We start from the raw sequence: 17280 nt of genomic DNA on the forward strand, positions 1-17280 counted from the left end.
AGGTATATATCTCTCCTCCCTGACACTAACATAAAGTCCCATGTGTTAAGGACTGTGAGGGCTGTAATACCTCTTTGGGACAACAGGGTTGGCTGAATAAAACTTCCAGTTCATCCCATGCCCCAAGGATTAATACCAAATGCCCTTTATTACTAGAGAGAAGGAAAATGGAGTGGGAGACTATGTCCAAAAAGGAAGAAGAGGAAAACGAGACAATCAAGCAGATCAAAACCAGTTATGAACCTCCAAAAAAGGGAGCAGCAGCTCCTCTTAAGAAGAAAGCCTTTCATGCATGAGAATAATCTGAATAGCTTTGTTCATACTGAAACAAACTGGGAGGCCTATGATTACCTTCGAAATGCTCTTACCCTGAAAGTATCATTTATTCTAACCAGGCCATGAAATACCAGGTTTATAAACTTCTCTCTACACAATATGGAATACCTGGAGATCAGTCTACCTTCTCTAACAAAAACCACTCATATATTATAGTTAGTTATAAAGCAAAGCGGAAATTTGCCTATTCTCATTCTCCTCATGTGACACTTTTTCCATATACAAACCATGTTTTGAAAATGCTGTACCTTCAAAGATTGGAAAATATAATCAGATTAGAAATTAGAAACGATGCTATTAACTGTTATTTGGATTACTGCTATACACTTTTATGCACACTGATATGTTGGAATTTTCAAGAGATTTGAGCATATCAGCGGACATACCTCTGTGATTGGCAATCCACATGAAAAGCATGAATTCTAATCAATTCAACATCCTTTGTGGAGTTCCAAGAAAGGGCAAGATATCAAGATGAAAAAGACATCCCTGGCCTCAAAAAAACAGAGGAATTCCGCCTCAAAAAGGAATGAAATCCTGATATATGCAACAACATGGAGGAATCTTGAAAACATCATGCTAAGTGAAAGAAGACAGACACAAAAGGGCAAATATTGCATGGTTCCAGTTATATCAACTATCTAGAATAAGCAAATTCACAGAGACAGAAAGTAGACTAGAGGTCATTAGTGGCTGAGAGGAGGGAGAATGGGGAGCTATTGCTTAATGGTTCGAGTTTCTGTTTCAGGTGAAGAAAACATTATGGAAATAAATAGTGGTGATGATTGCACAACACTGTGAATGTACTTAATAGTCAATGAATTATACTCTTAAAAATGGTTAAAATGACCTAAACCTAAAACTATAAAACGCCTAGAAGAAAACATAGGGCATAAGCTTCATGGCACTGGACTTGGCAGTGATTTCTTGGATAAGACACCAAAAGCACAAACAATGAAAGCAAAAACAGACAAACAGGACTACATCAAACTTGAAAACTTCTGTGTTATCAAAGGACACAATCAACAGAGTGAAAAGGCAAGGGAGAAAGTATCTGCAAATCATATATCTGATAAAGGCTTAACATTGAGAATATATAAAGAACTATATAACTCAACAAAAAAGTCTAATAAACTGATTTAAAAAATGGGCAAAGGACTCAAATAGACATTTCTGCAAATATAATATACAAATGGCCAAGCATATGAAAAGAGGTTCAACATCATTAATCAGAGAAATGCACATCAAAATCACAATGAGATATCACCTCACACCCATTAGGATAGCTACTATTTAAATTGGAGGAAAAAAAAAGAAAATAACGAATGTTGGTGAGGATGTGGAGACTGGAACTCTTGAGCACTATTGGTGGGTGTGTAAACTGGTATAACCACTACGGAAAACAGTATGGAGGTTTCTCAAAAAATTAAAACGAGAACTACCATATAATCCAGCAATCCCATTTCTGTGTATTATGGAAAAGAACTGAAAGAAGGTTCTCAAAGAGATATCTGCACACCCATGTTCATAGCAGCACTAATCACAACGGCCAAAAGGTAGAAACAACTCATGTCCGTCAACAGATGAACAGATAAACGTGGTAGACACACACAACAGAATATAACTCAGCCTTTAAAAACAGGAAATCCAATCACATGCTACAACATGGATGAACCTTAAAGATATTATGGTAAGTGAAATAAGCCAGTCACAAAAAGCCAAATACTGTCTAACTCCACTTATATGAGGTATCTGAAAGTAGCCAAATTCACAGAAACAGAAGGCAGAATGGTGGTTACCAGAAGCTAGGATGGGGAGAAAAGGGGAGTTGTTTAATGTATAAAGTTTCAGATTTGCAAGATGAAAAAGTTCTGGAGATCTGTTTCCCAATAATGGGAATGCACTTAATGCTACAGAACTGCAGACCCCAAAAATAGTTAAGATGGTAAACTTTATGTTGTGTTTTCACCACGTTAAAAAAATGCAAATATAAAAAATTGGTTAAAATGGCAAATTTTGTAACATATATTTTACAATTTTTTAAATTAATAACGTAATACACCAAAAACCAATGAATAGTATAGCATGTGAATTAATCTCAATGAAGCTGTTAAAAAAAAAAAAAGGCAGAGGAAACAGCTTAACAAATCCTATCATTCACAGGTTTAAAGAAAACAGAGCAATTTGCTGGAAGTACCCAAAGCCTTGAGCAGAGAGGAGAGGAGTCTAGGCTCCTACTTCCTCCAACTTCTTCACCCTGGCCTTCAGGTGACAGCTCTTCTCTTTCCCTTTCCAAGGCCCCACCACCTTCTAACCTCCCACTTCCTTATTACGTCCAGCCTCACAGGAAAATTAAGTTAAAGAAGCTGCAGTGGTAGTCACAGGAAGGAACATGGAATTCAGGACTCACGCTCTACATTTAGTAGCAGAGCCCAAACCTCTTTTAAAGAAAATACCACAGTAGACACACAATAAACATTAGATCTCTGCCCTTCCTTTCCTCCTCTTCTTGCAGCCCAGCATAAATTTAAAAGGGCAACTTCTCTGCTCCCGTGCCTGGATATCCACTAGCCTACTTCATATGTGCTGGAGCTATTAAAAATACGGCACCAGGGCCGGCCGGTAGCGCAGCACGTGTTCTGCCTCTCGGTGGCCCGGGGTTTGCCGGTTCGGACCCCAGGTGCAGACATGCCACTGCTTGGCAAAAGCCATGCTGTGGTAGGTGTCCTATATATAAAGTAGAGGAAGATGGGGATGGATGTCAGCTCAGGGCCAGTCTTCCTCAGCAAAAGAGGAAGATTGGCAATAGTTAACTCAGGGCTAATCTTCCTCAAAAAAAAAATAAAAGATACGGCACCATTTAAAACGTGGTCTTTAAACTGTGCCTACTATATATCATTAAATCTTAAAAACATAAAATAATAAACATTTCTGTAGCATATAAAAAGGATGATAAAGATCAAAGATTAACAATCACCTCTGAGTGGTGGGACTGAGGGTGAGTTTCCTCCTTTCTGGTTTATCTGTATTTTTTATAATGAATCTGTAACTTCTGTAACAAGAAAAATAAGTGGAAATCTTTAGGAAAATAAACATCCTTCTGGCTCCAGATTTCACCGTCTGCCTCCTCTACCACCAGCATTGTCACAAGTTACTACACTGAAGCTGAATTAGCACCATGTAAGACAGACACTACTCCCTCCATTTCGCAGGTGAGAAGGAACTGAGGCTCAGAACGGTTGAGTGACTCAGCCACGGTAGTATAGCTAGTAACCGACAGAGCAAGGATTACAATCCAGGCCTTTGAACTTCAAGCCTAGGGCTCTTTCCATTTCCTCACCCCTTAAAGGGCACTTTGCAATAGAATTCATAGAATTGTTAAAAAAAAAAAAAAAAAGTCTGTTTTGAGACTGCTTTAGGAGCACTTGGTATGTACCCTTGGGCAAGTAAGTCACTTAACCTCTGGGGGCCCTCAGTTTTCCTCACCAGAAAAGGGGCTGGAAAAGATAAGTCTATCTCCAACAGCGCCACCTGCTAATGGGTTTTAAGTCTAGATACTGTCGTAGGAGCAGAAAGCCCCATGGGCAAGAATGAATGGTTGGAGAGAAGTTGAGACCGATGCTCTGGGCCGAGCGCCATTCTTAATGGAAACAGGTGGTGGACAGTGGAGAGGAAAGAACCACTGGGGGAACCATAAACCCTGGTTAAAGCAACAGCTGAAAGCTCCAGCTTTGCTTTACCAACAGCAATGCTTCAGTCCTGGCTAACTCAGGAGCAGAAACCACACACCGTAAGTAAAGCCAGGAGAACATAAAACCCGGCATGGGGGGGGGGGGGAGCTCTAGCAAGACTTGATGCACGCCGTGGTAACGCCACGATCTTCCAAGGGGGACACATTAATGTTAAAACAGAAAGAACCCTGGGTGATTCTAAGTGGAGACGCCTTCTCCCTCACAAAAGATTTAAGGAGAAACAAACTTGCATAGCACTCGGAGGGATGCCACACTGGTGGAAAAAGAGCCCACCCGACACTTGAGGAAAAGGGGAAAGAATGCAATGAAAGCCGCTCCAATCCAGAGAATCAAAGGCGGCGAAAAGACCTTTAAAAGGTGAAGCTCCTATAAAGGATTCATCGGGTATCTGTAACCTCTTTACGCTGCAGACACTACGAAGCAGTCTCGCTACTTAAAACTGTTGGACAGCCTTTCTACTCCAGGGTAATAACAGCACAGGATTAACTCCGCTGATGAGAAAAAAGATTCCATTTTGCTTAAACAGGCTCCGACCTAAATCTCACCACCTTCCCCTCAACTATGGGGATGAGCCTAAACCAACGAGAAGCTCCTTGGAGCCTGTGCAATCATCTCAGAGAATTAAAACAACATCCTGTCCCAAGGACCACAACCGAGAAACCACCGGCTTTCAAGGCAAAGCCAGGTCCCCTGCGAAGAGAGCTCGTCAATGTGCTCTCGGGGCGAGTTTCCAGCCCAGCTACTAGGCCACGACTGGGTGAGCACCTGATGCGGGGGGAGGGCGAGCCAAGGCCAGAGCGGATCTGGGGCGAGGGACGGGGGGCTCTCGAGGCTCCCGCGGGGAAGCGCTGCCCTCCAGAAGCGGGGGTCCTGGGCGCCCCCCGGGGTGGGCGCTGGAAACACGTGGGGCGACAGGAGCAGGGAAGGGGTGTCCGGGGAGGGCAGGCTGGGTCTGGCACGGAGCTACCCCGGGGCAGGAAACGAAGCCCTCTGGGCCCGGAGACAGAAGGCAAAGGGCGCGGGCAGAGGGGGCAAGGCCACGAGGAGGGCGGGTCTCCCGGGGCGCGGGGGCACGCGCCGGGCGAGCGCGGCGGGACCCGGAGAGCGGGGGACCCCGACACGAGGGAGGAGGTCGCGGAGCTGCCCCGGGGGCGCGGGGAATGGGGAGCGGCCGCGCCCGGAGGGCCCTGTGACCCGCGGCCGCCCGGACCGGACCCGCCCCGCGGCGCCTCCCTCCTGCCTCCCTTCCCTCCCTCGCTCCCGCCCGCCCGTCCGCCCGCGGCCCGTTATCCCGCGGCCGCCGCACTCACCAGCGGCTGCACCTGAGCCCGCCGCTGCCTCAGCTGCTGCCTGCGCCTCCGCAGCCGCCGCCGCCGCCTCGCTGCTGAGGCCGAGTCCCGGGGGAGCCTTCGCGTCCCACCGCCGCCGCCGCCGCCGCTGCCGCCAGAGCAGAACACCCCAAAATGGCGGCACTTCCGGCACCTACCACCGGCGGGGAGGGCCGAGGAGGAGGGGGAGGCGGCGAGGGGGAACGTACCACCGCGGGGCCGCCCGCAGCGCCGAGTGGAGCGGAGCGCCGCGCAGGGGCGGGCGGAGCGCGCGGCGCTGCAGCGCCCCCTCGGGCTGGGGAGTGGAGAAGCAGCCGCGCCGAAGCCCCCGGGGCGGCGGGCGGAACCCTCAGCCCAGGGAGCGGCAGGGGCGCCTCTCTTTGTCTCGGCGCTCCACTGGAGGGAAGGGTGGGAAGAGCTCAGTCTGCAAATCTGAAGTTCTGGGCCCTGCGGAGCGCAGCCACGGGAGTTCTGAATGACCTCGTGCTCAAGGACCTCTGCTTGGCACGGAATATGCGCATAATAAAATATTTGAGGAATGAATGAAGGAGTGAATGCGATGGTGCTTGGCTAGCGCTGGGCACATGACACACCCTCCTTTCTGCCCCAGCAGACAAGCAACAGGATCTAGGCCTTCTTCCTTCTTTGCTGAAACGCCGAATGTGGGTGCATTGCCAGCTTTCAGAGTTAAGGGAGTGCTTTCTGGTAGGACGATGCGCTGTGTGAACGCACAACCTTGCAAAAATCCCTGCAATGCTTAGGGAGCTCATAAGGGTTAAGAACTGCTTGCCCAGCCCTGCTTCTCCCACAAAAAAAAAATTTTAAACAACCCAGGTTAGGTCCCTAAAGACCTCCTTCAGAGCGACTCAGGAATCTCAGCATCCAGGTGGAATGCAAACAGTATAGTAGTTTGTTTGTTTTTTAAATAGGCCAACGTCGTTTATTGGGCAGGTTCTACACTTTGTGGGACAGTGAAATGCAGACAGAGGAAAAAAACTTAGTTCTGGGAACTTTTGGCCCCAGCAACATGCAAATAACTCATGGGTTTGCAAATGATTTCTCTGTAACATCATCTGGCTTCCCAGAGCAAATAATTCTTATACCCACAAATACTGATTATACCCTCCCTTGCCGCAGAAAAATAAGTGGACTCCCAAGCAGAAGCCTCAAGGGTTTTCCCATGTGTTGGAAGCACTTCTTTCCCCCTTGGGGGGAAAAAAAACTAACCACAGTTTTTCTGGTCCCATATAGATCAGAACAATTAACCCCTAAATTGTACACTATCATCTTCCCTAATTGTACTGCATAGTTTATCATTTTATATACATTTATAATGTTGATATATGATCCTGTTCTTGTTAATAGTTTCATGTGTAATTTACTGAAAACATCCTATTTTTATAGATCATTATAGCTTATAGAATGTTGTCACCTACATTACCACAATTAATTTTATATTTGTCTCTCAGCTGCCATAGGTTGTGGAAACTTTTTAAACAGAGAATCTGCCTCATTCTTTTGTATGCCATAGAAGCTTCCAGATACGTATGTGGCTGGCTTCCTCATCTCCTTCTGGTCTTTACTCAAATGTCACCTTCTCAGTTGGGCCTTTCCTGACCACTCTATTTAAAATTACACATACATACACTCATGCTTCCAATTCCCCTTTCCCGCTTTGTTTTTATCCAAAACACTTATCACCACCTAGCATAATGTATTTTGTACTTCATACTTTACTTATTTTATTTGTAGTCTTTCCCACCAGAAGGTAAACTCTATGAGGATAGAGATTTTGTCTGTTTTATATCCTCAGGGCCTAGAATAATGCCTAACCCATAGTAGGTCCTCAATAAATATAATTTTTTTAATTTGACTTCCGTATATTGTGAAATGATTACCACAATAAGTTTAATTAACATCGTCTCATATAAATACAAAAAAAGAAAAAGAAAAAAGTGGTTTTTCTCCTTGTGATGAGAACTCTCAGGATCTTCTCTCTTAACAACTTGTAAATACACCACACAGCAGTCATCGTGCTGTACATTACATCCCTAGTACTTGTTTATCTTAGAACTGAAAGTCTGTGCCTTGTGACCCCCTTGATCCCATCCCCCCATCAATAAATATTGTTGAATTAATGAATAGGCATGTTAGGTGCTGAGAATGAGAAAAGAGAATGAATTGCTTAGCCTTCAGAAGCTTCCTTGAGCTAAATGCAAGCAGGGAACACCCCTGTCTGGTTATTCTCTTGTCTGTCCAGTGCTTTGCACAGTGTCTGGCTCAACAGATATTTCTTGAAGGACAACCAGAAACTTTTCCCTATTTTCTCTGCCCCTTGAATTAGGGCTCCCATGGGCAGAGAGGGGCTGCCACTCCTCGCAGGGTACTAGTATCCCTTGCTTCTAGTGACCAAGGAAGGCCGCAAGCCATTAGCCCCAACTGGAAGGAAGAGCAATTATATGAAGAACACGAATGGGCTCTTATGACTTCGAAGGGCCTCAAAGCATAGATAAAATACTAAACAGTAAAAGCCTGATGTAAGATGTAAACAAGTATGAGAAGCTTCCTGTTTCATTTTTTGCTTTCCAAATTATGAAGACTTATTTTTAAACAGAGCCAATGTTAACAAGAATGCAGGGAAACACAGCCTCTCCAAGTGCTGGTGGGAGTAAAATTCAGATAGTCTGTCTGGAGAATTTGAAATTTTACATACCTTTCTAGGAACTTATCTTAAGGAAATAATCATGGATAAGTGCAGAGATGTACTGATGTATATGGATCATACCAGTGTTGAAACAGCATAAAATTAGATACAAAAAGAGGTTGATGAAAAAAAGTATGGTAGAGCCGGCCCTGATGGCGTAGTGGTCAATGTCTGGCCATTTCACCAATTCCGTGGCCTGGGTTCGCTTCCTGGTTACAGAACCAGACCACGCATCTGTCAGTTGCCATGCTGTGGTGGTGGCTCACAGAGAATAACTAGAAGTACTTATAACTAGGATATACAACCACGCACCGGGGCTTTGGAGAGGAAAAAAAAAGAGGAAGATTGGCAACGGATGTTAGCTCTTTCCCTAAAAAAGAAGTATGGTATAATGCCACAACTAGAAGGACCTGCAACTAGGATATGCAACTATGTACCAAGGGAATTTGGGGAGAGAAACCAGAAAGAAAAAAAAAAGATTGGCGACAGTTGTTAGCTCAGGTGCCAATCTTTAAAAAAAAAAAGTATGGTATACCTAGAACCTAGAATATTATATATAATTTTCAAATAATGATACAGAAAAATATTTAATTGTGGGCAAATGTTCATAATACATGCTTAGTGAATAAAGCAGGTAACAATTTAACAGGTACAATATGATCCCACCTTTGTTAGAGAGTGTGTTTCTTGAGAGAAAGAGAAACAAAACCAGAGAGAATATTTATTAAAATATTAATAGTGCTCTGCATCCTCACCACCACTTGGTATTATCAGTCCTTTTAATTTGAGTCATTCCGGTAGGAGTGTAGTGGTACTTTATTTTGGTTTAAATTTTTGTTTCCTTCATGGCTAATGATGTTGAGAAACTTTACATATTTAAGGCTTATTGACCCTTTGGATATTTTATGAATTACCTGCTCAAGCCTTTCTCTTTCTCTCTCTCTCTCTCTCTTTTTTTTTGCTTTGCAGGAGTTCTTTATATATTTTTGAATACAGGTTCCTTGTCAGATTATGTATATATCTTCTCCCAGTCTTTGGCTTGCCTTTACCCTCTTAGTAGTTTGATGAACAAACATTTTTAATTTTAATAAGGTCCTATTTATTGGTCCTTATTTTATGGTTGGTCATTTCTGAGTTCTATTTAGGAAATCTTTGTTTACCCAGGTCTTGAAAATTTTCTCCTTTATTGTTTTAATCTTTCACATTTAGATCTATGATCCATCTCTAATTTTTGTGTCTGGTATGAGAGAGGGGTCAAATTTCTTTTCTTTTTCTTTCATGTGGATATCCACGCGATCCATCACATTTTAAAAGACCATCTTTTCTATACCAAGATTTGAAGTTGAGCCTTTTTTTTGAACTTGTTGGTAGGAATGAAAATTGATACACCCACTTAGGAAGACTTCATATGCACTAACGACAAACAACTAAATGGACTGATACCCTATGATGTGGCAATTCTGTTCCCAATAGAAATGAGTACTTATTTCCACCGAAAGAATGGTTTGTAGCACTTTTATTAATAGTAGCCTATGGGGCCGGCCCCATGGTGCAGCAGTTAAGTGTACACGTTCCGTTTCTCAGCGGCCTGGGGTTCACTGGTTCAGATCCCCGGTGCGGACATGGCACCGCTTGGCACACCATGCTGTGGTAGGCATCCCACATATAAAGTAGAGCAAGATGGGCATGGATGTTAGCTCAGGGCCAGTCTTCCTCAGCAAAAAGAGGAGGATTGGCAGCAGATGTTAGCTCAGGGCTAATCTTCCTCAAAAAAAAAATAATAATAATAGCCTAAACTGGAAATGGTAGATAAATTATGGAACATACTTATAATGGACTACTTGGATAGCAATGAAAAGGAACAAATTGCTACTACATGTAACAACATGGAAGAATTGCACAGACACAATATTGAGCAAAACAAGCTAGAAGAAAAACAGCATATATTGCATAAGCCTATTTAATTAAGTCTGAGAACAGGCAAAAATTGTAAGAAAAGTCAGAATCAAGGTTACTTTTGTGAGGGAGAAGGGATTGACTTTTGACCAGGGGGAGCACGAGGGAGCTTTTGGGAGTATTGGAATGTTTTCTGTCTTAGTCTGGGTGCTAGTCGCAGGAGTGTCTAGATATGTAAAATTTATCAAGCTGGACACTCAGAGTTTGTGCACTGTCTGTAGCCAGGAAGAATAACAGCAAACAACCCGTTAGACAAATGGGCAAAGGAAATGAACATGAAATTCATAGGAAGAATATGAATGCCCAATTAACTTAAGATGGTCAATCTCAGCTCACAAATACTTAAAGATATTCAAATTAAAACAAGGTGGGTTTTTTTTTGTTTTTTTTTTTTTTTACCGTCAGATTGGGAAATTAAATATTGAAGGTTGATAAAGTTGTGAGAAACAGGTACTCTCAATGAATACAGATATAGCCATATTGGAGGGAAATTTAATAATAGTCATTAAAGTGAAAAATATTCACATCTTGTATATAAAATTCTAGGGGCTGGCCTGGTAGTGCAGTGGTTAAGTCTGCGTGCTCTGCTTTGGCGGCCTGGGGTTTGCCAGTTCAGATCCTGGACACAGACCTACACATTGCTCATCAAGCCATGCTGTGGCAGGCATCCCACACATAAAGTAGAGGAAGATGAGCACAGATGTTAGCTCAGGGCCAATCTTCCTAAGCGAAAAAAAAAAAAAAGGAGAGGATTGGCAGCAGATGTTAGCTCAGGGCTAATCTTCCTCAAAAATAACTAACTAACTAAATAAATAACTTTTTAGGGGCTGCTCCCATGGTCGAGTGGTTAAGTTCACGTACTCTGCTTCGGGGGCACAGGGTTTTGCCACTTCTAATCCTGGGCACGGACATGGCACCGCTCATCAAGCCATGCTGAGGTGGCATCCCACATGCCACAATTAGAAGGACCCACGACTACAAATACGCAACTATGTACCAGGGGGCTTTGGGAGAAAAAAATCTTAAAAAATAAATAAATAAAATTTTAGAAAATGCTAATTAATCTATAGTAAATTGGCGGTTGCTAGGGGTGGTGGGGTGTGGGAGGAAAGAGGTGGGGCAGGAAGGGGTTACAAAGGGGCATGAGAAAACTTTTGGGGGTGATGGATATGTTCCATTATCTTCATTGTGGTGATCGTTTCACAAGTATACACATATGTCAAAATGTATTAAAGTGTATACTTTAAATATGGATAGTTTAGTGTATGTCAATTATACTCAACAAAGCTATAAAAAATTTTCCATGACCCTCTTAAAAAGATGCTCATATCCTTTAATATAGCAATTGTATTTCTAGAAATGTTTCCTTCAGAAGCACAAGTGGGCGAAGCATGTACAAGGGCATTTTCCACACCATTCTTTGATTCAGCAACTAGTACTTACTGAATGCCAACTATGTCAGGCACTGGGCTAGACAATGCGGCTATAGGCATGAATAAGACAGACAAGGTCTCTGCCCTTATGGAACTGACTATATTTGTTATTGGTAAAAAAAAAACAAGCAAAAAATAGAAGTTACCTAGTTGGGTTCTCTATCCATCAATAGGGAAATAGTTGAAGAAATGATGGTACAATTACTTGTTAGCATATCGAAAGCTATTAGGAAAATATATATATAATTTAAAAAAAATATATATATATACATGGAAAGATGCTCAAAATACATGGTTAAGTGTCAAAAAGCAAGTTAAAAAATTCTCACTGTTGCTTTTAAGAAAAAGACAGATACATATATATGTGTATACATGTCAATTCTTCCTTGTTAACAACTAAGAGAAGAGATGTAGTCCCTTGTAGGAGGGAAATGTGGCGAGACTTGGGCGTAGGAAGGAATGGTGAGAGACAAAAACGTTCTGGCAGCATTTGAATCCCCGGCTCCCCTGGCGTCTGTCGTCATCTGCCCGCTTGCCCTTCCCGAGGCATGTTATATAAGTCAGTAGATCATCCTTTTGCCTAGGCTAACAAAGAGTTGAGTTTCACAGCTCAAGTGTTCATCAGTCGATGAATGGGTAAACACAACGTGGTATATACATACAATGGAATATTATTCAGCATTAAAAAGGAAGGAAGTTCTGACCCCTGCTGCAACATGAATGAAACTTGAGAACTTAATGCTAAATAAAGTAAGTCACAAAAGGACAAATACTGTATGATTCCACTTATACGAGGTACCTAGAGTGGTCAAGGTCATCGAGGTGGAAAGGAGAACGGCTTCAGGGAGGGGAGGCTGGGAAGTTGTTTGTTTAATGGGTACAGAATTTCAGTTTACAAAGGTGAAAAAAGTTCTGGAGATGCTTGACGGTGATGGTTTAACAACTATGTGAATGTACTTCATGCCAATGAACTAACGGTACACTTAAAACGGCTAGGATGGCATATTTTATAGTATGTATGTTTTACACACACAAAAAAGTTGGGCCTCACATCGCAACTGACTAATGCACATATATGAGTTAGGATAGGTTAAAACTAATATAACAATCAGACCTAAAATAATTAGCTGAGGGGCTGACTTGTGGCTGAGTGGTTAAGTTCGCGCGCTCCACTTCGGCGGCCCAGGGTTTTGTGGGTTCGGATCCTGGGTGCGGCCCAGCACCACTCATCAAGCCATGCTGAGGCGGCATCCCACATGCCACAACTAGAAGGACCCACAACTAAAATATGCAACTATGTACTGGGGGGCTTTGGGGGAAAGAAGGAGAAAAAATTTTAAAAAAAATAATTAGCTGAAATAAAATGGAAGTTTAGTTCTCTCTCCCTTAACAGAATAGGGTAGATGTTCCTAGTTAGTGGGAGGACGAAGAGAGGTAGCCTGTACTCTAAGTGATTATTTAGTGACCCTGATTAATGGGGACTCTGCCATCTGTAACTCGTTTCTGCTCGGATGAATCCAGCTATCCTCATCACCATTCCAGCCCACAGAAGAGAAAAAGAGTATGGAGGAGATTCATGGAGGATTATGAACCAGGTCCTCTGGTCCTCTGATGTCTTCACACATCACTTCCACTTACATTCCATTGGAGATAACTGAGTCCTATGTCACCTCTAACTATAAGGAACATTGAGCATATGGCTGCTCAGATACTATAGAAGAAGTAGATAAAGAATTTTGATGGATAATTAACAGTCTCTAAAAGAAAAAAACCCCTAGGGGAATATGCCCCTAATTCTGATAGCGATTATCTCTGGAGGTAAGATTATAAGAGACCTTCACTTTTTACACTATATAATTTTGAAGTACTTGCATTTTTTACAACAAGCTTCTGTAACTTTTTTTGGGGGGGGCGGAGATTAGCCCTGAACTAACTGCTACCAATCCTCCTCTTTTTGCTGAGGAAGACTGGCCCTGAGCTAACATCCGTGCCCATCTTCCTCTATTTTATATGTGGGACACCTACCATAGCATGGCTTTTGCCAAGCAGTGCCATGTCCACACCCGGCATCCGAATTGGCGAACCCTGGGCCACCGAAGCAGAACGTGTGCACTTAACCGCTGAGCCACCAGGCAGGCCCCGCATCTGTTACTATTATAATCAGAAACTACAAAGTAAAACCAGAGGTGAGGGGAATAACAATAAAAGATTTGACTGCATAAAATCTTAATTGATAAAAACAGGAACGAATCTAAATTTCCACCACAGAAGACTGGGTAAATAAATGATGATATAACATGTAATAGATTATTAGAGAGCAGCAAAAATTACTGAACAATATCTACACAAAACAATGTAGTTGAATCTTTAATGAAAAAGTCATAAAAGACTGCTGTATTTACCATTTTTATTAATCATATATTCATGTGGGAGAAACCATATTATTTTTAATTTTTATTACGAAAATATCTTTTAAAAAGAAGGCAGATGGGCATAATGAATCCCCGTAGAACATTAGTCAGATTCAACAATGATTAATATTTTGCCGTATTTGTCTAATCTGTCTTTTTTTCTTGGTACAGTATTTTGAGGCAAATTCCACATGTCATTTATGTCTGCATACTTTATAGTAAGCACAAGTAAATTTATATTACATTTCCTTACATAGCAACAATGCCATGACCACACTAACAAAATTAACAATAATTCTTTAGAATTATTTCAATCCATAATCAAATGTCTCCAATTGTTTCAAAAAATGACTTTGAATAGCTGATTCATTTGAATCAGGATCCAAATGGTTTGCATGTTACTTCGGATTGTCACGCCTCTAGGACTCCTGGTCTGAGGCAGCTGCTCTCCCATTCTTTTTTTTTTCCCTGCTTTTGACTTGTTGCATAAACTGAGTCAGTTGTTTCTGTAGAATGTCCCACAGTCTGGATTTGTCTGTTGCTCCCCCATGATGACATGTAACTTATCCCTCTGTCTCCTATATTTCCTGTGAATGAACGTGAGCTCTTGAGGCCTGGTTAAATTCAGATTTGACTTTTCTGAGTTTGGTGCATCACACTGCATCACATCTGGAGGCCTATCATGTCAGGTTGTCCTGTTTTTAGCAATTTGGAAATTAATCATTGTTTCCGGTGGCCTCAGCCTGATCTTTCTATGGTAAGGTTTCCTATCAGTGTTTCATCGAATGCTTTTATCCATTAATGACCGACCATTGACTGGATCAATTATTTCACTAAGGATTGCAAAATGCAGAGTTTCTAATTCTATCATTCCTTCCACATTTATTAGCTGGAATGCAAAATACTGAGTTTCTAATTTTATTATTCCTTCCAGATTTATTAATAGGAAATCTGCTGTAAAGAAGAACTTTTCCTCACCAACCTCGGATATTGGTTATCCTGAAATACAGTTCATACAGAAAAGGCAAGAGAGGGCAGAGGTCTTCGTCGATACTGTTCACTGACATGTTCCAAGTGCTGGAATATCGTCTGGACTACACAGGCCACTCAATAAATATTTTTGAATTGAATTGAAATCCATACATTGGAATACTATGTAACTCTTAAAAAAATAAATGTACACCTGTCTATACTGACATGGCATAATACTTATATTGTTGAGAGAAAAAAGCAGATTACAGAACAGTGAATACAGGATGAGTGCATTTTTATAAAATATGTATATTTTAAATGTATCAAAAATAGGATGGATTAATGGGTGAATGTGATAAAACATACAATAAAATGTTAATTGTAGAATTTAGATGGTGGCTATATGGGTTTTTCCTGTTCAATTTATTCAGTTTTCATTTATTTTATTATGAAAATGTTCATCACAAAATGTTGGAACAATATGTGTGTAAAAATCTGTATTTCTGAAGAGTGGGTTTGGGGGTAAGGATGGAAATTTTCAGGTTATATACTTTCCATAAAGCAAAAATTGTAAATGAGCCTTTGACACAGTAATTTCACTTTTAGGAACCCATCCTAATGTAGTAATTCTAAACACTGAAAATAAGTAAATATACCAAAAAATTTTCATGCTGGAAATATTTTATAATAACGAAAATTTGGAAATATCCTGAATGTCTAATAACAGGAAAATGGTCACATCATGGTGTAGTAATTAGGTTCATTATAAATGATAAAGGCAATATAAAAATATCAAAAGTGCTTATAGCACAACATTTTTTGTATCACAAATTGCGATACAAAATTTGATTGACATGATTACAATGATTTTTTAAAATGGTACACACAGACCACATAGTGTCACCCTATGACCCCATAATTCCACTCTTTGGCAGATATCCAAGAGGAATGAAAAGATATGTCCACACAAAAACGTGTATATGAATGTCCACATCAGCATTATTCAAAAGAGCCAAAAAGTGGAAACAACCCAAATTTCCATCAATTGATAAGTGGAGAAATAAAACGTGGTATATCCGCACAGTGGAATATTATTTGGCAAAAAAAGAAATACAATACTGATACATGCTACATGGATGAACCTTGAAAACATGCTAAGTAAAAGAAGTCAGACACAAAGACAATATTGTATGATTACATTTCTTTGAAATATCCAGAACAGGCAAATCCACAGAAACAGAAAGTAAATTAGTGGTTGTCTAGGGCTGGGGGGCTGGGAGGAAATAGGGAGTGACTACTAATGAGTATGGGGTTTTTTTGGAGGGGTGGATGATGAAAATGTTCTAAAATCAATCGTGGTGATGGTTGCACAACTCTGTGAATACTAAAAACCATTGAACTGTATGCTGGAAATGGGTGAATTCTATGGTATGTGAATTATATCAATAAAGCTGTTATAAACATTTTTTAAAATGGTACACATAGAAAATTGGAGGATCCCACAACTAGAAGGACCTGCAACTAAGATATACAACTATGTGGGGGGCGGGGGGCAGGGTTTGGGGAGATAAAGCAGAAACGAAAAAAATTGGAGGAAATAAATCAATGTATTTGAGGTAGTAAGGTTATGGGTGAGTAAAGTATATTCTACTTTCCTGGATTTTCCAGTTGTTCTGAGTATGTATTACTTTTATAAGGAGAAAAGAAACCTTTCTTAAGAGCACCAGATGCATGTTTCAGAGGCTTAAATGCAAATAACCAGTATTACAACCATTCCTCTTACTTCCTGTAGGTTGTGGGTTTTATATTTAAACTTATAATATTTTTCTTAATGATATATTTTCACAATATATTATAGATATTATATTTATTTATTTGTCACAATAAGTATATACACTGTGGCTTGGTCAGGAGCGAGCCATGAATTCAGGCGGATGGGGCTGTGGCAAGGGCCATATAGACCCAGGTCCCCTGTTTGCCCAGGACCAGCCCCTCTCGACCAAGGTAGCCCCTCTACTTAAAAGAGCAAAGCCCCTTCCACTCTCCGCTCAGGGCTACCCCTACCAGAGTCTCTTCCTGGTCTTGTCTCTTTGATGGGGTCACATCCTCACCTGGGATCACAGGCCCCTCCCTTTGGTCGGGGGTTGAAGAGTGTCACAGGCCCACCGGCCAGGGACAGGGCCCCGCCTCCCTCGGCCTAGGTCATTTCCACACGCAGGGGTCAGAGCCCCCCTCATTTGGGGTCGCAGCCCCCTCCCTCGGGGGGGGGGTCGCCGGCCACAGGCAGGGGCCACAGTTGGACACGCCTTAAGTCACAGGCCTCTGACCTAAGACGCGCCCTCCCTCGGCGGGGACTCAGTTTCGCGCCTAGGAATCCCTGGTCCCTCC

The 17280-nt window shown here is 41.8% G+C and overlaps 1 protein-coding gene across 29 annotated transcripts in view; it reads right to left on the bottom strand.

Annotated features, from left to right (window-relative positions):
* CELF1 (CUGBP Elav-like family member 1) overlaps positions 1-5676 on the bottom strand; it is a 70289-nt gene extending 64613 nt beyond the window's left edge. For 9 of the 29 annotated variants that reach the window (XM_070487698.1, XM_070487705.1, XM_070487704.1 and 6 more), the window contains exon 1: positions 5399-5676. The gene's annotated coding sequence lies outside the window, so the exon portion shown is untranslated. Of the gene's footprint in view, positions 1-3313; positions 3389-5398 lie in introns of all 29 variants that reach the window. The other 20 variants (XM_070487690.1, XM_070487689.1, XM_070487687.1 and 17 more) reach the window with 13 other exon arrangements.
* Between the last annotated feature and the right edge of the window lie 11604 nt (positions 5677-17280).

Source organism: Equus asinus, chromosome 17, assembly GCF_041296235.1.
Source record: "Equus asinus isolate D_3611 breed Donkey chromosome 17, EquAss-T2T_v2, whole genome shotgun sequence".
Lineage (NCBI taxonomy): Eukaryota > Metazoa > Chordata > Mammalia > Perissodactyla > Equidae > Equus > Equus asinus.